The following is a 21082-nucleotide window of genomic DNA, read 5'->3' as shown; positions in this document are numbered from 1 at the left end:
GGACGATAAACAGTTTGGACAAAAAAAGGTTGATGATTTTGAAATGTGGTGCTACAGAAGATTGCTGAAGATTAGACGGATAGACCACGTAACTAATGAGGAGATATTGAACAGAACTGGGGAGAAAAGAAAGTTGTGGCACAACCTGACTAGAGAAAGGCATCGGTTGATAATATCGTTTTGAGACATAAAAGGTTCACCAGTTTAGTATTGGAGGAAGTATGGAGGGTAAAAATCGTAGAGGGAAACCAAAAGATGAATACGGTAAGGAAATTCAGATGGATGGATGTTTAGTAGGTATTCGGAGTTGGAACTGTTTGCACATGATAGAGCAGCGTAGAGAGCCGCATCAGATCTGCCTTTGGACAGATGACCACAACAACAAAAACAACAAAACAAGCTTAGCTTGATAGTATTTTTATTTTGCTTCTGGACAAAATGCCCTTGCGGGTGGTCAAGATAAATGGAACACACTGCACTGTGACTAGTGTCATGAACTTGGTCCCACTACTCTCAAAACAGGAATATATTCAGCCACCGTTTGCAGACTAGCAGAACTCCTTTAGTCCTGATTAACTGTTTATCAGATAATGCTTTACCATGCGCACATATAAACTACATTGTTATATTTTGTAACGAAAGGAGATAAACAGTGTGACGGCTCTTCTGTTCTTCAGTAGAAGTAGAGTGGAAAGTAATGTGTCACTCACGTACAAACAGCACCATAAATTACGCAAATGTGAGGCTTTAATGAATCGGAAATCTTTTCAGCGCGAAGGCTGTGAAATCGTGTAAATAAAACACAAGCTAGATAACGTTAAACTATAAAATGTATGATGAGCGATAAGTCTGACCTGTTTAGAAAGACGAAGCGACGTAACGCTGGTGAATAATGACATTTAATTTAACGACCTCATAAAAGCGCTAATTAACAGCCATTAAGACTCTTGCCATTGGTCTAAATGGTTCTCCACTATTGTCGGTTATGATAGGAGCAGTTAATTCCGGAAAATAACTCTTGGGTAAGCTGGAAATGTCAGCACATCCAGGAGCTCCTGCTGTGAAGGGCTTGACTGCTGGAGAACAGCAGACGCGTAATTCTGGAGAATAGCTGGTGACTGATAGGTCCTTCCGAATGTAGGCGAAAACAAATGAAAGAAACATGCTCGCATATGGTGATCTGTGCTCATAATCACGGTGACAAATGAGAGTTGGTAAAAGCTGAAAGTTCGATGCTATTATAGTTCTAAATCAACCGGATGACACTTACATCACGAATTTCGAAACGAATGTGCTCAGATGCTGTATTTGCCTGAATCTCGATTTATTTGAAGTTATGCTTAAAAACAGTACTGACCACTGATATGCACAAATTATTAAATAAATATTTACTATATTAAAACTTATTATAAGTCGTTATTGTGATGCTCAGTCGAAGACTAGCTTGACCCAGCTCTCCAAGGTAATTTGTACTGCGGCAACTCCATCTCTTACTGATAAGACACCACAGTTCCTGTTAGGGATAGCAAATGAAACCCCCGATAATGTTTCCAACTGAGCAGTATATAAATAGTTAACACTGAACATAAAAAAAATAGTATGCACTTCAGTATGGCGAAAACAGCTTTGTCGCATTATACGTCAATGCCAAATTTATAGCCTTTGTAAGAAACATAATGTCTTTAGGGATGAATGTTGACTGCCAGTTAACACGAAATCAATACACAAAGATACTGGAAAATTTCCTGGCATGTTAAGCTCTTAGGTTTCTGTCAGCATACAGTGTCTTCTAGTGACATAATATTCCTATCAGTTCAAGAAATACAGCATGCACCCACTTTCTTTTGTATTTTTTATTTATCCCACTTCACGTTTCGGTCTCGCGGACACCTTCGGTTGACGTAATACACATTTCAGTTTTCTGTTGGTACATCATTAAAACATCGAATGCACTTTTCGATGCTGCAGCTGGACCGTGCGAAATAACGATTTCATTTAGCTACTATATTTAGTGTGTTGTGCGTTTCCGATTTATTACTTGTTAGATGTAATTACTTTCTACTCTGCTTGTTGCTACGGTTTTCGTATTTATAATCGCGGCGCAAACATTTTTTCATTTGTATGTTGCACAAAAACAGCGCAGTACCCGCCATGTTGCCGACTGACAGCTGTGTTTGCATAAGAAAGCTGTCTGTGATAGAAGTTACATTTTACTTACAGGTTCTGAAAGTGCTACTTCTGGTTCAACCTTGTGAAGGACAAAAAAAACTGTAACTGCCTAGCATGAATGTACTGAGTGCTGTGTATGGTTATTTAATGTGTGCGGTAGCGATTGGTTAGTTGAATTATGCTGCACATTACGAAAATAATGTTGTACATTTCATATAAAAGAAGAAATACTTGCTTTATTCACAATAGGGTAACATTTACTAAGATTAAAGGCAGAACAACAGACTTACATCATGTAGAACTACTGTATGGATTGAATGGGCTCACACTGGACATATCACTAGAAAAATATCGTCTTTTATTTATTACTAGTATTACGTTTTTGTACAACTGTTCTTAGCGTGTGGTTGTAAAAGTAATTTATGGATCTTCCTTAGAAAAATTTTATTGGATAACTCAGATGATCATTTAGGATGTCACTTGGAGATGGACATTTGTGGGAATAAATTTCAATTATTTCAAGTAACTTTATTCTTTTTTTGGTCAGGTGGAATCCTTTGAAGTTGTGAGCTACGTCTCTCACTTGCTATTCATTTTCAGTTTCGTACAAGGCAAGTGTGAATTTGCTTAAGTTTTTTTTAGATGAAGGGCGTCCATTTGCTCCTGGAAATGCATACTCAAATTTCTTCCTGTGTGGCCAATGATATCTTCGAATCTGAATTGTAGTTAAATTTGTATATTCCTGATCGACTGATTGGCTTTCTGTTATTTCTAATACTATGGATGGTTTTGCTATTTATTGTGTTATTTGTGTAAAACCTGATACTATTTTTTTTATTTTACTATTTAGCTTATCTACTGAGTTTGGTCCTTTAACAGATTTTAGTTCACTAGCTCAGTTAGCTGCTTCTAAGGGAATTTTGTGCAGTCTGTCAAGCATTGTTCTGAATGTAGCCGTTTTGTGCTCATCTGGGTTGCATAAGATTTTATTGACTGTGGCATCTGTGAATGTTTGTTTCCTGTGTACTTGAAATTTTGAGTCCAATGTTGGAGCAAATTTTGGAAAGACTCAAGAAAATTAAACTTTGAAATGTAGGCTGTTTGATAGATTGATATTCTGATGCATTTCTTTCATTTCTATTGAAACTTCCTCAACTTCTTCCGTTGTACCACCAAATAAGATTAATATGCCCCCAACATATCTAGGGGTTTGCTTTACAAAATTTACATTCAGAGCTTGCTGACAACAATATATCAGCAATTAAACAGACAAGGCAGCTGCCCATAGGTAGGCCATGTTTCTGCTCATACATTTTGTTATTACTGGAAAAATAGTTTTGTGATAGTGATAGTGTTAACAAATCATGAACTAATATTTCTGACAAAGTCAAGCTCTAGAACGTGAGTGTTTAATTTTAATTATTTCTATTGCTTTCTTTACAGGTGTAACTGTGTAGAGGTTAGTGATGCCAAATGATGTGAAGTTAGCTGCCTGAGGAATCTGAATGTCTTTTGTACAATCAGTTTAAATATTCTTCTAATTTTAATGTGTTTCTAGGAATCTCATTGCTGATTATATACGTTGGGGTGTTTTGAAAATTTCCATTAGGTTGTATAAGAAGAAATTAACAAACACATTATTAAATTAAAGAACAATAGAACACCAGGTGATGATGGAATTATTGCTAAGCTACTGAAAACCCTAGGACCAAATTCTCTCAGGGAGTTAGCCCAAATCATTGCAGATATATGGAAGATAGGGAACTTACCCCAGGAATGGAAATGTGCTCTTATTCATCCATTACTCAAGAAAGGAGACAAATCAGATGTAAATAATTATCGAGGCATATCCCTACTTCAGTCCGCACACAAAGTTCTGTCTCCTTCAAGGAGCAAAGGCAACTGGAAAACAAAATTGGTGAATACCAAGGTGGCTTTCACTCCAGTAGATCCAGCGCAGAACAAATTTGGAATCTAAAGACCGTGCTAAAATACAAAGCAGTCAGAAACAGCCCAATGATTTGCATGTTTGTTGACTTAAAAAAGACATACGACTCAGTTGACCAACAAGCATTTTTTATATCCTTGAAGGACAAGGGTTAGATCCAAAACCCTTAACCTCATCAAAGAAACATTGACCGATACTACCTGCAAGATAAAATTCAAGGGCGAAATGTCCAAGCCCGCCAGGCGGAGTGGCCGTGCGGTTCTAGGCGCTACAGTCTGGAACCGAGCGACCGCTACGGTCGCAGGTTCGAATCCTGCCTCGAGCATGGATGTGTGTGATGTCCTTAGGTTAGTTAGGTTTAATTAGTTATAAGTTCTAGGTGACTGATGACCTCAGAAGTTAAGTCGCATAGTGTTCAGAGCCATTTGAACCATTTTTTTTGTCCAAGCCCTTCCTGATCAAAACTGTCGTCCGTTAAGGTCATGGTCTGTCTCCTCTTCTATTCAACCTTGTGCTGAACAAGGTCATCCGCGAATGGGAAAAGGTACTGAAGAATAAAAACTGCTGGAAACCTATAAGATGGGACAATCTGGGTAGACATAAGAATTTCATGTTTAGCTTTTGCTGACGACTTAGCCTTGCTAACGGATGATGAGATAACAGCAATCGAACAGGTTGAAACACTTGAAGAATATGCAGTGAAAGCTGGTCTGCAAATATCTTTCCTAAAGTCTGAGTACATCGCCACAAAAACTGACACACAAAACTTGGCTACAAAATATGGTCATATCAATAGAGTCCCTTATTTAAAAAAGTTAGATGAAGTCCTTGAACTTATGGGCAGAGAGAAAATAGCACAAAACATTCGCCTCCAAAAACTAAAGAGAACCTATGGAAGAAGATGTACAATGAAAATGCTTGTCCAGAATCACTAAAATTAGGCGCCATAATAAAATATTAAAACCTGAAGTCTTGTATGACAGCGAAACCCTGACAGTCCACATAAAAGGTAACCTAGAAAGCTTAGTAAAAGGAGAACGTAAACTCATGGGAAAGATAATAGGGCCGAAGAAAACAGAAGAGGGCTATAGACTAGGCTTCTCAAAACAAACTATACCCTGGATACAAGAGGTAAAAATTGACCTACAAAAGCTCAGATAAATTACTCAGATGTTTTGAACCGAAAAGTATTTAAGCAGAAAGTTGACAGATGGGAAGTTCAGTCAGACAACGCAGCTCCGAAGAAAGCAGGAACAAAATGGGCAGAGGAAAGTAAGAGAGCCCATGCAGAAAAAATGAGAGCAGTATGGAACAAAAGGAAAAAGAATCAAGAAACTTTTTGTGATCCAACAAGGCCTAATCGCACACAATAATAACAATAATAATAATATCCATAATAAAATGTGACTGGACGCTGTTACTGAGTCTCACATTGCAAGAACCTTTCAACTTCTCAATTCTAATCTCTCAATTGTCAATAAATTGCCTGTTGGCTTCTCTCTCGTGTTCTTCGGCAGATGTTTGTTCGATGATTTTTCTGACGTTTCGCCAGAAGGAGTGGCTGGCATTGTCAAAGCTTCACACTCCACTGCTGGTGATGGACAGGAGTCGAACTCGCGGTAGCAGATTGTATGTTCATGGCGCGCCAACACCTGTGGGCTTTCCCGTGGTCATTACTCTGCGGTTTTGCTGTCTTGTTGAAGCTATTGTCTAAGCTGTGAATGTCTATAGCTTCCGTGAACGAACGGGTGTGTTAGCTGTTCTCTACAGGAATAAACGTATCGTCGAATTTTACAATGCGGTCGGTCTCACAAAGCGCGCTCTCCGCCACGGCCTATTTCTCCACTTGCCCCAACCTACAATGCCGCTTGTGTTGGGTGATCCTGGTATTAATTGATCGTTCAGTCATTCCAACACAGATTTTTACACATGTACACGGTATGCGGTATACATCCAACATTGCAAGTGTGTCCTTTCTATCCTTTGCCGATCCGAGACACTCTTTGATCTTCTCTTTGATGTTTGTCGGTTTATACGAGTAAATAGTCTTTATGCCGTGTTTACGCAATATTCGACCGATTGTGTCCGTCACTCTGGGAACGTATGGCAGAAAGGCCGTACCCGACGTTTCGGTTTCCTATGTGTCACTTTGCCAAGTGTTTGATTCTGTGGCTTCCTATGTAACTGGTGACAGGGAAGAGCCGCAGTGGTATTGAATGGCCTCGGAAAAGCCCTGGACGTTGGCGCGCCAGGTACATATACTCTGCGGCCTCAAGCTCGACTCTACCACCATATATGGAGGGTGAAGCTTTGGCAATGCCAACCACTCGTGCTGGCGAACAGAGAAAAATCATCAAACATAGGTCTGCCGAGGAACCCTACATAGAAGCCAACAGGCAGTTTCAACAAGTCTTAACAATTTTGTCAGTTGTTCTTTATTCTACTTTCTGATATGCGTTATCACTTGATATCGAAAGTACACATCCTGATCAAAGTATCAGCACACCTGTTACTGGACATTATTATGGCGTGTACAAACCATTCGCCTTTATGATGGCTTAAACTCTGCTGGAGACTGTTTCATCGAGGTGGCTGAATGTTTATGGAGGAATGGCAGCACATTCTTCCTCAAGTGCCAAAACCGGAGAAGGTAGTGAAGTTGTATGCTGGGGAATGGAGAAAAGTTGATGTTCTAATTCAAAAAAATGGTTCAAATGGCTCTGAGCACTATGGGACTCAACTGCTGAGGTCATAAGTCCCCTAGAACTTAGAACTACTTAAACATAACTAACTTAAGTACAACACACACATCCATGCCCGAGGCAGGATTCGAACCTGCGACCGTAGCGGTCGCGCGGTTCCAGACTGTAGCGCCAGAACCGCTCGGCCACCAGCGGCCGGCGTTCTAGTTCATCTGACACGTATTCACCTAGGCAGAGGTAGGGACTCTGGGTATGCCAGTCCATTTCGGTAAACTACTTTCCAAAAATCATTGTGTCACCGATGCTGCTTTATGACACACTGCAGTTTCATGATGATAAATCATCATCTCTGAGCGGTTGCTGTGCTGAACGCAGTGCACAATAGTGTAAAATCCGCTCATATTCTTCGCATTTAACATTATCTTAAGTGCAATATGGTAATCACACTCTAACCACGAAATCCAGGTCTCCTCAATTCGTAATAACACCTCCTCCATAATTCACCGTTAGCACGACACACGACAGCAGGTAAAGTTCTTCAGGCTTTGACCAAACCCAAACCCAAAATCACAATGCCGCAGCATATAGCTATATTCATCACTCCAAATCAGTCGTTTCCATTCAACCGCAGTCCAGTGGCGTCGCTGTTAACACCACTTAAAACACTACTTAGCGTTGGCTACGGAAAACTGTGGCTTATGAGGAGCTGCTCGACCATTTTACCCCATTACTTTTAAATTCCTACGCACTCTGTCTGGACTACTGGTAGCACTTTCGAAATGACAAGTGATTCCTTTATCTGGTATGTAGCGAAATTTTACAACCACACTCCACTTCTCAATTACACCACCAACAGGCTACTTGGGTAGCTAGGCAGGTTGGAATACCCCAGGTGGGTTTGTTAGTCAGATGACGTCTAATGACTGGTCATCGTTCAAAGTCACTGACTTCTTCTGATCGACCCATTATTTCTTCCCTACTGGCAACACAATGCTCCCGCCTCTCGTGATGTTTAGTGGTCAATTCCTATTTGCGTAGGGACGTCCGCATACTTTTGACCAGACAATGTAGGTAGTTACATTTCTGTGCAAAACAGTCAGTAGTAGGGGTCGCCCACTACCAGGCTGGAAACGCCTAAAGTTTTGTGAGGATGCAGACTGAAGAAATAAAAAAGTACTCACAATTGTCCCATTTGTTACACAGAATACAAGTCATTACCACGTCTTGTGTGACAACTGGTGGATATGTAATCCAGAGAGAAATCAACTGAATCCAGCAGTGGACTAAAGGCTGATGAGAAAGCTGCATTAACACGTAGTGGAAGTCGATAACATCCTGGCGCAGCAGTCAGCCAGCTGCTAGCGAGGTAGGCATGTCCCGTCGTTAGCCCTGATTAGAGACGGTGGTGACCGTGACTTATGTGTTTTAGTCACAAATTTCGGGGAGTACTCACTCTCTCATATCACTGCCCACGTTGTCTCAGCAGATGGACTACAGTATCGGACGTCTTCTCAGAGGAAGAAGTGGCTACACGTATCAAATCTCTAAAAAGGAGGAAGGCTCCAGGGCCAGACGGCATAGTAGCAGAGGTGGTGCAGTTCCTCACCCCTCAGCTAACTGCACCTCTTACAAAGGAGTGCCTAAGGCTTGGCAAATTTCCGAAAACTTGGAAAAAGGCAAATGTCGTTATTATAAAGAAAGTGCTACAGGCCTTTCCTGGACATCTTGGGGAAAATATTGGAGAGGCTATTGGCTGACAGACTGACGGCACACAGGATACTTCGCGGGATGAGCGACAGGCAGTTTGGCTTTCGGATGAGGCGATCAGCGTCTATCGCAATTGCCCTGGCGGCTGAGGTCTGCAGCTCAGCTCTGCACAAGTATGTGGTGGGCATCATGGTGGATATCAGTGGCGCCTTTGACAACCTGTGGTGGCCCTCGCTCTTCTCCCGCTTGTGTGAGAAGGACTTCCCAGGGCCCCTCTATGGCTGTCTGAGGATCTATTGTGAGAACAGGGAAGTCTGGTTATCATCACCTACCGGAAAAATAAGTAAAACAATTACGAAAGATTGCCCTCAGGGATCTGTCCTGGGGACACTCTTTTGGGATGTTAACCTGGAACCTTTCCTAGAAAAACTGCAGCTCAGTGAAGACGTGCTAGACGTGATAGCCTACGCAGACGACATCCTCGTGCTGGTCGGTGGCCGTTGCCGCGAGGACTTACAACCAAAAGTGGAACGGACCATGACATCGCTCGCTGGATGGTGCCACAAATCAAAAATGAAGGTTGCACCGTACAAATAAACATACCTACTGTTGAATAGTAGCCTAATTAGGAACCCTACTGTAAAAATTGTGGGACCACCAGTTCTTAGGCGCTGCGAGGCTAGATATCTAGTATAATAGATGAAAAATGGAAATGGAATTGGACATCTCATACAGATGCCATAGCCCAACGAGCTTTGGAAGTCTTAAATAATCTCATCAACATTGGTCACAAAAGATTCCATCTGTTACCCAATCTCATTAAACTCTACCATAACAGCATTTTAATGTCAATAGTAGGATACGGGGCTGGGGTCTGAGCAGACAGGCTCACGAGGCTGATGCCTGCCATTACTGTAAGAAGGGTGCAGCGGAATTTGCCGTTACACTCTGTCGCAGGGTACCGAACAACTCCTGTGGGGTGGGGGGGGGGGGGGAGGGGGCGGCTCTGATAGTGCTAATAGGGCTATGACCATTAGTCATCAGCTTATGAGAACAGGTAGCATGGTAATCGATAACCGAAGGGAAAATTGAAAAGACCATGGAGATTATGGGAGTACAGGTAGAAGACAAATTTGTATTTAGAAGAAGGAAGGAGGAATTAAGGCAGGAGTCGTAGGAGAATGACGAAACGGGGCGGAGGGTTTTTCAACTGTTGCCTGATATTAGAGAGAGACTACAGATGGGTTACTTTTAGCCGAGTAAGAGTCTGTTGCACTTATTTACAGGGCGTGGACCAAATCCGACATAATTATGTCGATTTCGGAGATCGGCTACACCCGCGTGTCTGTGGTGCTGAAGACGGTACATCCGACCACGATATCTATGAGTGTCTAATATACGACGACGTGGCAACCGAACTATGACACCAACTACCGAACCGCGACACCTATTCCCTGCCACGACGTTCCGATACCTATCAGATCCTCAACATCTTGGAAAACGAGGTATCACAGAAGAATCAGATGGAGTTCATTAGGGACCATAATGGTCAATGACTAAAAACCGATTAAGACTGAGATGCACCTGCCCAGTACCGTGCTCCAGGATCAGGGAGGCAGGTGTATCAAAAATATCAACCCGATACAGCACTTCCGTTTAGCTATTAACTATTAGCAGTATAGATTAGAATGTAGATATTAACTAACAACACTAGCACGATAGGGACTGCAGCGACTTAAAGTAATTTGTGGCAGCCCAGTACCAGGGGTACTCTGTGGGCACGCCACAAATAGTAGGTTTGTAATACTTCTGGCTCACTTGTAACGCTGCAGAATTAGACTCTGTATATTATAGAGTACACTAATAGATTTGCATTTACCTAGTACATAGCAATGGTAATAGCCATTAACTAAAGCATAAAACTGCAATTGTTGTTGTATTGGTTATGTTGTTGTTGTGGTCCTCAGTCCGGAGACTGGTTTGATGCAGCTCTCCATGCTACTCTATCCTGCGCAAGCTTCTTCATCTCCCAGTACATACTGCAGCCTACATCCTTCTCAATCTGTTTAGTGTATTCATCTCTTGGTCTCCCTCTACGATTTTTACCCTCCACGCTGCCCTCCAATACTAAATTGGAGATCCCTTGATGCTTCAGAACATGTCTTACCAACCGATCCCTTCTTCTAGTCAAGTTTTGACACAAACTCCTCTTCTCCGCAATTCTGTTCAATACCTCATCATTAGTTATGTGGTCTACCCATCTGATCTTCAGCATTCTTCTGTAGCACCACATTTCGAAAGCTTCTATTCTCTTCTTGTCCAAACTATTTGTCGTCCATGTTTCACTTCCATACATGGCTACACTCCATACAAATACTTTCAGAAACGACTTCCTGACACTTAAATCTATACTCGATGTTAACAAATTTCTATTCCTCGGAAACGCTTTCCTTGCCATTGCCAGTCTACATTTTATATCCTCTCTACTTCGACCATCATCACTTATTTTGCTCCCCAAATAGCAGAAATCCTGTACTACTTTAAGTGTCTCATTTCCTAATCTAATTCCCTCAGCATCACCCGAGTTAACTCGACTACATTCCATTATCCTCGTTTTGCTTTTGTTGATGTTCATCTTATATCCTCCTTTCAAGACTTCGCTTCCATGTCCTTTGCTGTCTCTGACAGAATTACAATGTCATCAGCAAACCTCAAAGTTTTTATATCTTCTCAAGGGATTTTAATACCTACTCCGAATTTTTCTTTTGTTTCCTTCACTGCTTGCTCAATATACAGATTGAATAACATCGGGGAGAGGCTACAACCCTGTCTCAGTACATTTCCAACCACTGCTTCCCTTTCATGACCCTCAACTCTCATAAAAGCCATCTTCATTCTGTACAAATTGTAAATAGCCTTTCGCTCCGTGTATTTTACCGCTACCACCTTCAGGAATTTAAAGAGAGTATTCCAGTCAACATTGTCAAAAGCTTTCTCTAAGTCTACAAATGCTAGAAACGTAGGTTTGCTTTTTCTTAATCTAGCTGAATGAAATGATCGTATGGCATTGTTGGCCGGGAGGCCCCATGCGGGGAAGTTCGGCCGCCGTATTGCAAGTCCTTTTTAACTGACGCCACTTCGGCGACTTGCGAGTCAATGATGATGAAATGATGGTCAACACACAACACCTAGTCTTCACGAGGCAGAGAAAAATCCCTGACCCCATCGGGAATCGAACCCAGGACCCCGTGCGCGAGAAGCGAGAACGCTACCGCAAGACCACGACCTGCGGACTTAATCTAGCTTCTAAGATAAGTCGTAAGGTCAGTATTGCCTCACGTGCTCCGATATTTCTTCCGAATCCAAACACTGATATTCCCCGAGGTCGACTTCTACCAGTTTTTCCATTCGTCTGTAAAGAACTCGCGTTAGTATTTTGCAGCCGTGACTTATTAAACAGATAGTTCGGTAATTTTCACATCTGTCAACACCTGCTTTCTTTGGGATTGGAATTATTATAGTCTTCTTGAAGTCTGAGGGTATTTCCCCTGCCCCATGCAGATGGTAGAGTTTTGTCAGGACTGGCTCTCCCAAGGCTGTCAGTAGTTCCAATGGAATGTTGTCTACTCCCGGGGCTTTGTTCCGACTTAGGTCTTTCAGTTCTCTGTCAAACTCTTCACGCCGTATCATTACTCCCATTTCATCTTCATCTACATCCTCTTCCATTTCCGTAATACTGCCCTCAAGTACATAGCCCTTGTATAGACGTTCTATATACTCCTTCCACCTTTCTGCTTTCCCTTCTTTCCTTATAACTGGCTTTCAATCTGTTTTTTTTTTTTTTTTTTTTTTTCATCAGTCTACTGACTGGTTTGATGCGGCCCGCCACGAATTCCTTTCCTGTGCTAACCTCTTCATCTCAGAGTAGCACTTGCAACCTACGTCCTCAATTATTTGCTTGACGTATTCTAATCTCTGTCTTCCTCTACAGTTTCTGCCCTCTACAGCTCCCTCTAGTACCATGGAAGTCATTCCCTCATGTCTTAGCAGATGTCCTATCATCCTGTCCCTTCTCCTTATCTGTGTTTTCCACATTTTCCTTTCCTCTCCGATTCTGCTTAGAACCTCCTCATTCCTTACCTTATCAGTCCACCTAATTTTCAACATTCGTCTATAGCACCACATGTCAAATGCTTCGATTCTCTTCTGTTCCGGTTTTCCCACAGTCCATGTTTCACTACCATACAATGCTGTACTCCAGATGTACATCCTCAGAAATTTCTTCCTCAAATTAAGGCCGTTATTTGATATTAGTAGGCTTCTCTTGGCCAGAAATGCCTTTTTTGCCATAGCGAGTCTGCTTTTGATGTACTTTTTGCTCCGTCCGTCATTGGTTATTTTACTGCCTAGGTAGCAGAATTCCTTAACTTCCTTGATTTCGTGACCATCAATCCTGATGTTAAGTTTCTCGCTGTTCTCATTTCTACTACTTCTCATTACCTACGTCTTTCTCCGATTTACTCTCAAACCATACTGTGTACTCATTAGACTGTTCATTCCATTCAGCAGATCATTTAATTCTTCTTCACTTTCACTCAGGATAGCAATGTCATCAGCGAATAGTATCATTGATATCCTTTCACCTTGTATTTTAATTCCACTCCTGAACCTTTCTTTTATTTCCATCATTGCTTCCTCGATGTACAGATTGAAGAGTAGGGGCGAAAGGCTACAGCCTTGTCTTACACCCTTCTTAATAGGAGCACTTCGTTCTTGATCGTCCACTCTTATTATTCCCTCTTGGTTGTTGTACATATTGTAAATGACCCGTCTCTCCCTATAGCTTACCCCTACTTTTTTCAGAATCTCGAACAGCTTGCACCATTTTATATTGTCGAACGCTTTTTCCAGGTCGACAAATCCTATGAAAGTGTCTTGATTTTTCTTTAGCCTTGCTTCCATTATTAGCCATAACGTCAGAATTGCCTCTCTCGTCCCTTTACTTTTCCTAAAGCCAAACTGATCGTCACCTAGCGCATTCTCAATTTTCTTTTCCATTCTTCTGTATATTATTCTTGTAAGCAGCTTCGATGCATGGGCTGTTAAGCTGATTGTGCGATAATTCTCGCACTTGTCAGCTCTTGCCGTCTTCGGAATTGTGTGGATGATGCTTTTCCGAAAGCCAGATGGTATGTCGCCAGACTCGTATATTCTACACACCATCGTGAATAGTCGTTTTGTTGCCACTTCCCCCAATGATTTTAGGAATTTTGATGGAATGGTATCTATCCCTTCTGCCTCATTTAACCGTAAGTCCTCCAAAGCTCTTTTAAATTCCGATTCTAATACTGGATCCCCTATCTCTTGTAAATCGACTCCTGTTTCTTCTTCTATCACATCAGACAAATCTTCACCCTCATAGAGGCTTTCAATGTATTCTTTCCACCTATCTGCTCTCTCCTCTGCATTTAACAGTGGAATTCCCGTTGCACTCTCAATGTTACCACCGTTGCTTTTAATGTCACCAAAGGTTGTTTTGACTTTCCTGTATGCTGAGTCTGTCCTTCCGACAATCATATCTTTGTCGATGTCTTTACATTTTTCCTGCACCCATTTCGTCTTAGCTTCCCTGCACTTCCTATTTATTTCATTCCTCAGCGACTTGTATTTCTGTATTCCTGATTTTCCCGGAACATGTTTGTACTTCTTCCTTTCATCAATCAACTGAAGTATTTCTTCTGTTAACCATGGTTTCTTCGCAGCTACCTTCTTTGTACCTATGTTTTCCTACCCAACTTCTGTGATGGCCCTTTTTAGAGATGTCCATTCCCCTTCAACTGTACTGCCTACTGCGCTATTCCTTATTGCTGTATCTATAGCGTTAGAGAACTTCAAACGTATCTCGTCATTCCTTAGTACTTCCGTATCCCACTTCTTTGCGTATTGATTCTTCCCGACTAATGTCTTGAACTTCAGCCTACTCTTCATCACTACTATATTGTGATCTGAGTCATTATCTGCTCCTGGGTACGCCTTACAATCCAGTATCTGATTTCGGAATCTCTGCCTAACCATGAATGAAATCTTCCCGTATCTCCCGGCCTTTTCCAAGTATACCTCCTCCTCTTGTGATTCTTGAACAGGGTATTCGCTATTACTAGCTGAAACTTGTTACAGAACTCAATTAGTCTTTCTCCTCTTTCATTCCTCGTCCCAAGCCCATTTTCTCCTGTAACCTTTTCTTCTACTCCTTCCCCTACAACTGCATTCCAGTCGCCCATGACTATTAGATTTTCGTCCCCCTTTACAAACTGCATTACCCTTTTAATATCCTCATACACTTTCTCTATCTGTTCATCTTCAGCTTGCGACGTCGGCATGTATACCTGAACTATCGTTGTCGGTGTTGGTCTGCTGTCGATTCTGATTAGAACAACCCGGTCACTGAACTGTTCACAGTAACACACCCTCTGCTCTACCTTCCTATTCATAACGAATCCTACACCTGTTATACCATTTTCTGCTGCTGTTGATATTACCCGATACTGATCTGACCAGAAACCATTGTCTTCCTTCCATTTCACTTCACTGACCCCTACTATATCTAGAGTGAGACTTTGCATTTCCCTTTTCATATTTTCTAGTTTCCCTACCACGTTCAAGCTTCTGACATTCCACGCCCCGACTCGTAGTACGTTATCCTTTCGTAGATTATTCAATCTTTTTCTCATGGAAACCTCCCCCTTGGCAGTCCCCTCCCAGAGATCCGAATGGGGGACTATTCCGGAATCTTTTGCCAATGGAGAGATCATCATGACACTTCTTCAAATACAGGCAACATGTCCTGTGGATACACGTTACGTGTCTTTAATGCAGTGGTTTCCATTGCCTTCTGCATCCTCATGTCGTTGATCATTGCTGATTCTTCCGCCTTTAGGGGCAATTTCCCACCCCTAGGACAAGAGAGTGCCCTGAACCTCTATCCGCTTCTCCGACCTCTTTGACAAGGCCGTTGGCAGAATGAGGCTGACTTCTTATGCCGGAAGTCTTCGGCCGCCAATGCTGATTATTTATCAGAATATAAACAGTGGCGGGGATCGAAGCCGGGACCGAAGACGCTTTGATTACGATTCAAAGACGCTACCCCTAGACCACAGGTACCCATCTGAACTCTTGATATCCATACAAGTGGTTCTCTTTTCTCCACAGGTCTCTCTAATTTTTGCTGTAGGCAGTATCTATCTTACCTCTAGTGAGATAAGTCTCTACATCGTTACATTTGTCCTCTAGCCATGCCTGCTTAGCCATTTTGCATTTCCTGTCAGTCTCATTTTTGAGACGTTTGTATTCCTTTTTCCCCTGCTTCATTTACTGCATTTTTAAATTTTCTCCTTTTATCAATTAAATTCAATATTTCTTCTGTTACCCAAGGATTTATACTAGCCCTCGTCTTTTTACCTACTTGATCCTCTGCTGCCTTCACTACGTCGTCCCTCAAAGCTACCTATTCTTCTTTCATTGTATTTCTTTCGCCCATTCCTGTCGATTGTTCCCTTATCCTCTCCCTGAAACTCCGTACAACCTATGGTTTAGTCAGTTTATCCAGGTTCCATCTCCTTAAATTCCCACCTTTTTGCAGTTTCTTCAGTTTTAATCTACAGTTCATAACCAATAGATTGTGGTCAGAGTCCACATATGCCCCTGGAAATGTCTTACAATTTAAAACCTGGTTCCTAAATCTCTGTCTTACCATTATATAATCTATCTGTAACCTGTCAGTATCTCCAGGCTTCTTTCAAATATACAAACTTCTTATATGATTCTTGAACCAAGTGTTAGCTATGATTAAGTTATGCTCTGTGCAAAATTCTACCAGGGAGCTTCCTCTTTCATTTCTTACCCCCAATCCATATTCATCTACTACGTTTCCTTCTCTTCCTTTTCCTACTATCGAATTCCAGTCACCCATGACTATTACATTTTCGTCTCCCTTCACTATCTGAACAATTTATTTTATGTCATCATACATTTCGTCAATTTCTTCGTCATCTGCAGAGCTAGTTGGCGTATGAACTTGTAATACTGTAGTAGGCGTGGGCTTCGTGTCTATCTTGGCCACAATAAGGCGTTCACTATGCTGTTTGTAGAAGCTTACCCGCACTCCTATTTTTTTTATTCATTATTAAACCTACTCCTGCATTACCCCTATTTGATTCTGTATTTATAACCCTGTATTCACCTGACAAAAGTCTTATTCCTCCTGCCACCGAACTTCGCTAATTCCCACTATATCTAACTTTAACCTACACATTTCCCTTTTTAAATTTTCTAACCTACCTGCTCGATTAAGGGATCTGACATTCCACACTCCGACCTGTAGAACGCCAGTTTTCTTTCTCCTGGTAACGACGTCCTCTTGAGTAGTGCCCTCCCGGAGATCCGAATGGGGGACTATTTTACCTCCGGAATATTTTACCCAAGAGGACGCCATCAGCCGGCCGAAGTGGCCGTGCGGTTAAAGGCGCTGCAGTCTGAAACCGCAAGACCACTACGGTCGCAGGTTCGAATCCTGCCTCGAGCATGGATGTTTGTGATGTCCTTAGGTTAGTTAGGTTTAACTAGTTCTAAGTTCTAGGGGACTAATGACCTCAGCAGTTGAGTCCCATAGTGCTCAGAGCGATTTGAACCATTTGGACGCCATCATCATTTAACCATACAGGAATGCTACATGCCCTGGGGAAAAATTACAGCTGTAGTTTCCCCTTGCTTTCAGCTGTTCGCAGTACCAGAACAGCACGGCCATTTTGGTTAGTGTTACAAGGCCAGATCAGTCAATCATCCAGACTGTTGCCCCTGCAACTACTGAAACGGCTGCTGCCCCTCTTCAGGAACCACACGTTTGTCTGGCCTCTCAACAGATACTCCTCCGTTGTGGTTGCACCTACGGTACGGCTATCTGTATCGCTGAAGCACGCAAGCCTTCCCACCAACGGCAAGGTTTAGGGCTAATGTGGGGGTGTTGATTATAAGGCCCACTAATTAGTTTAGGTAGTGGGTTTTTTGTATAATTATTATTGTAATTGTATTGTGTGAATAAAGTTTAAAAAAATAATATATCGGATGCCGTGATGTCATGCTGAATCCTGAAATTGGCCCACCGATGTGGTAGGCGGTCAGACTCGTGCGACACTGGAATTTTTAGGGCTTCTACCCTGGACTGGAACCGTGGTGGAGACCCCTGGACTACCCATCAGTGCTGGCTGTTGTACAGACTTCAGTACTAGATGCTAGACTTCATTGTCAATGGCTAGAGACTGATGATCTTCTCGTAGGGCAACAAGTGTAAGACCAACTCTAGAACAATCTCACACAGAAGAAGTTACCGTATCATAGCAATCATAGCCAGAGAATGGGGGTGAAGTATTTACGTCGTCGAGGAGAGGGTCATTCATAACGACCGAATCTGTTCTGCTCTGCTCGAGTCGTTAGCAGACTTTAGTTCCGCTACATTTGTTTAATTAATTTGTTACAGTGTATTTATTGCCTCATCAAACTAATGCGAGGCGACATTGTGTCATAGTGTCAGTTACCGAACGTTACAAAGACCGTTCAATTCTCTTCTAACGATTTTCTGCTGAGTTCCCTCGCAGTCTCACTCAAGTGTGTCGAGTCTGCTATCTTCCTGAGACTGAATAACGCTGTTGAAACGTTTACGCTTCCCAGCTGGCGGCTTTTGATTCTTCCTCGCGATTGAGTCACGCCAGTTGTTCCAACTTAGAAAATTTTACTCTCCCATTCCCATACTAATTTGAAAAATGGTCAAATGTGTGTGAATTCCTAGGGGACCGAACTGCTGGGTCATCGACTCTTACACTACTTAAATTAACTTTTGTTAAGAACAGCACACACACCAATGCCCGAGGGAGGACTCGAAACTCCGGCGGGAGGGGCCGCGCAATCCGTGACATGGCGCCTCTAACCGCGTGGCACATTCGAATCTTGAGGTATCATAAATCGATACCACCCCCACCTGCGTCTCACAGATGTTAACGGAAACGCACGTTTCCAGGCAGTCGTTGATAGCCGTCGCAAAGGGACCTGTCAGATTCAATGATGCGCGTCTGCTGTGCCATGCCCTTACCGGCTCCGATCAAGAGCGCCGTGCGCCGCCGCAATATAGGACGGCTGGCGCAGCTATACAGCCTAATCTCAGTCGCAGTGTTCGACAGCCTTCAATCTTAGCATTCGACAGTTCGCTCGTGCGTTACTGGCGGATGCCTCACGCTGCACGACGCTCTTTAGTTTGCTTCTTCTACCCATTCCAAAAAAAGGTTTGCACCACTCCGGGTCCCAGAACTCCTGAAGATAGATGTTAATTGTGGGTGTTGTGTCACAGATACAATCCCTTTGACTGTTTAGAGATGTCACTAAACCGGCCCAAAGACGTAAACAACCATGTATGAGCAACGCCTGTTAGATGGAGGGGGTCCGAAAGCCTGTCAGTTCCAGTCATTCCACCAGGAAGGAGGTACACGGCTCTTGTTGTCTGTAGTTCAACAATGCCTAGACCGTCAATACCGTGGTTTCATCGCGTCTGCATTGTTACTTTGTGTCAGGATGGGCTCTCAACAAGGGAAGTGTCCAGGCGTCTTGGAGTGAACCAGAGCGATGTCGTTCGGACATGGAGAAGATACAGAGAGACAGGAACTGTAGATGACATGCTTCGCTCAGGCTGCCCAAGGGCTACTACTGCAGTGGATGACCGCTACCTACGGAGTATGGCTCGGAGGAACCCTGACAGCAAGGCCACCACTAATGCTATTCTTGCAGCCACACAGGACGTCGTGTACGACTCAAACTGTGCGCAACAGGCTGCATGATGCGCAACTTCACTCCCGACGTCCTTGGCGAGGTCCATCTTCGCAACCACGATATCATGCAGCGCGGTACATATGGGCCCAACAACATGCCGAATGGACCGCTCAGGATTGGCATCACGTTCTCTTCATCGATAAGCGTCGCATATGCCTTCAACCAGACAATCATCAGAGACGTGTTTGGAGGCAACCCGGTCACGATAAACGCCTTAGACACACTGTCCAGAGAGGGAAGCAAGGTGGATGTTTTGGGGTGGCATTAGATGGGGCTTATGTATGCCGCTGGTGGTCATGGAAAGCGCCTTTACGGCTGTACGATACGTGAATGCCATCCTCCGACCGATAGTGCAACAATATCGGTAGCAAACTGACGAGGCATTCATCTTCATGGACGACAGTTCGCGCCGTCATCGTGCACATCTTGTGAATGACTTTCTTCAGGATAACGACGTTGCTCGACTAGAGTGGTCAGCATTTTCTCGAGACATGAGCACTATCGAACGTGCCTGGGGTGGATTGAAAAGGGCCGTTTATGGACGACGTTACCCACCAACCACTCTGAGGGATCTACGCTGAAACGCCGTTGAGGAGTGGGAGAATCTGAACCAACTTGTGGATCGTATGCCACGACAAATACAGGCATGCATCAATGCAAGAGGACGTGCTACGGGGTATTAGAGGTACCGATATGTACAGCGATGTCGTCCACCACATCTGAAGGTCTCGCTGTATGGTGGTGCAACATGCAATGCGTAGTTTACATGAGCAATAAATAGGGCAGAGCCGGCCCTAGTGGCCGAGTGGTTCTAGGCGCTACAGTCTGGAACCGCGCGACCGCTACGGTCGCAGGTTAGAATCCTGCCTCGCGCATGGATGTGTGTGACGTCCTTAGGTTAGTTAGGTTTAAGTAGTTCTAAGTTCTAGGGGACTGATGACCTCAGAAGTTAAGCCACATAGTATTCAGAGCCATTTGAACCATTTGAAAAAGGGCAGAAATGATGTTTATGTTATTCTCTATTCCGATTTTCCGCACAGGTTCCGAAAATCTCGGAACCGGGATGATACAAAATATTTTTTAATGTCTGTAACAGCTGTACTTCATTGCTGTTTGATTTTTTTGTAAAGTTACTTCGTAAAGCTTGGGAAAAGCTATAAGTTAAATATCTGTTGACTGTATTTCCGTGTTCGCTAATCATTTCTGCTCCTGTCCAACTTCACTGCGACGGTAGCACTACCCTGTAGCCCACCTCTCCTTTCCGTTGTGTACGAAGTAGTACACAACGAATCTTTACTGCTCTGATCTATTTCCCTGTCTTGCGCAGACAATGGTAACGACAGTTGTCTCCCTGGCACGCTTCTTGCGTTGAGATACATAGGTAGCCAGCTGCGAATACATGGTGGGCGCCGCCATGTGCAAAACATGCTGGAGAGGCGGCTGCCTTCAGACGGGCGAGCCTCCCTGTCCTACGCAACGGCGCGCCTCCCGCGATCGAAGGAAGCGGCGCCTCAGGAGGAAGCAGATCCGACCGCCTGCTTGTCGTCCTCCCACCCCAGAATCAGGCAGCCAGCAGGAGCCAGCACTTTACGGCTCGAAAATTGAATGGACGACTCCCGGCGAGGAGAAAGAATTGTACTAATAGAAGCGGCCGGGAGCCGTCGCCAGTAAAGTACCCCTTTGG

This window comes from Schistocerca nitens, chromosome 6, assembly GCF_023898315.1.
Source record: "Schistocerca nitens isolate TAMUIC-IGC-003100 chromosome 6, iqSchNite1.1, whole genome shotgun sequence".
NCBI classification, from domain to species: domain Eukaryota; kingdom Metazoa; phylum Arthropoda; class Insecta; order Orthoptera; family Acrididae; genus Schistocerca; species Schistocerca nitens.
The sequence above is the reverse complement of the archived record's forward strand: the minus strand, read 5'-3'. Positions refer to the sequence as shown.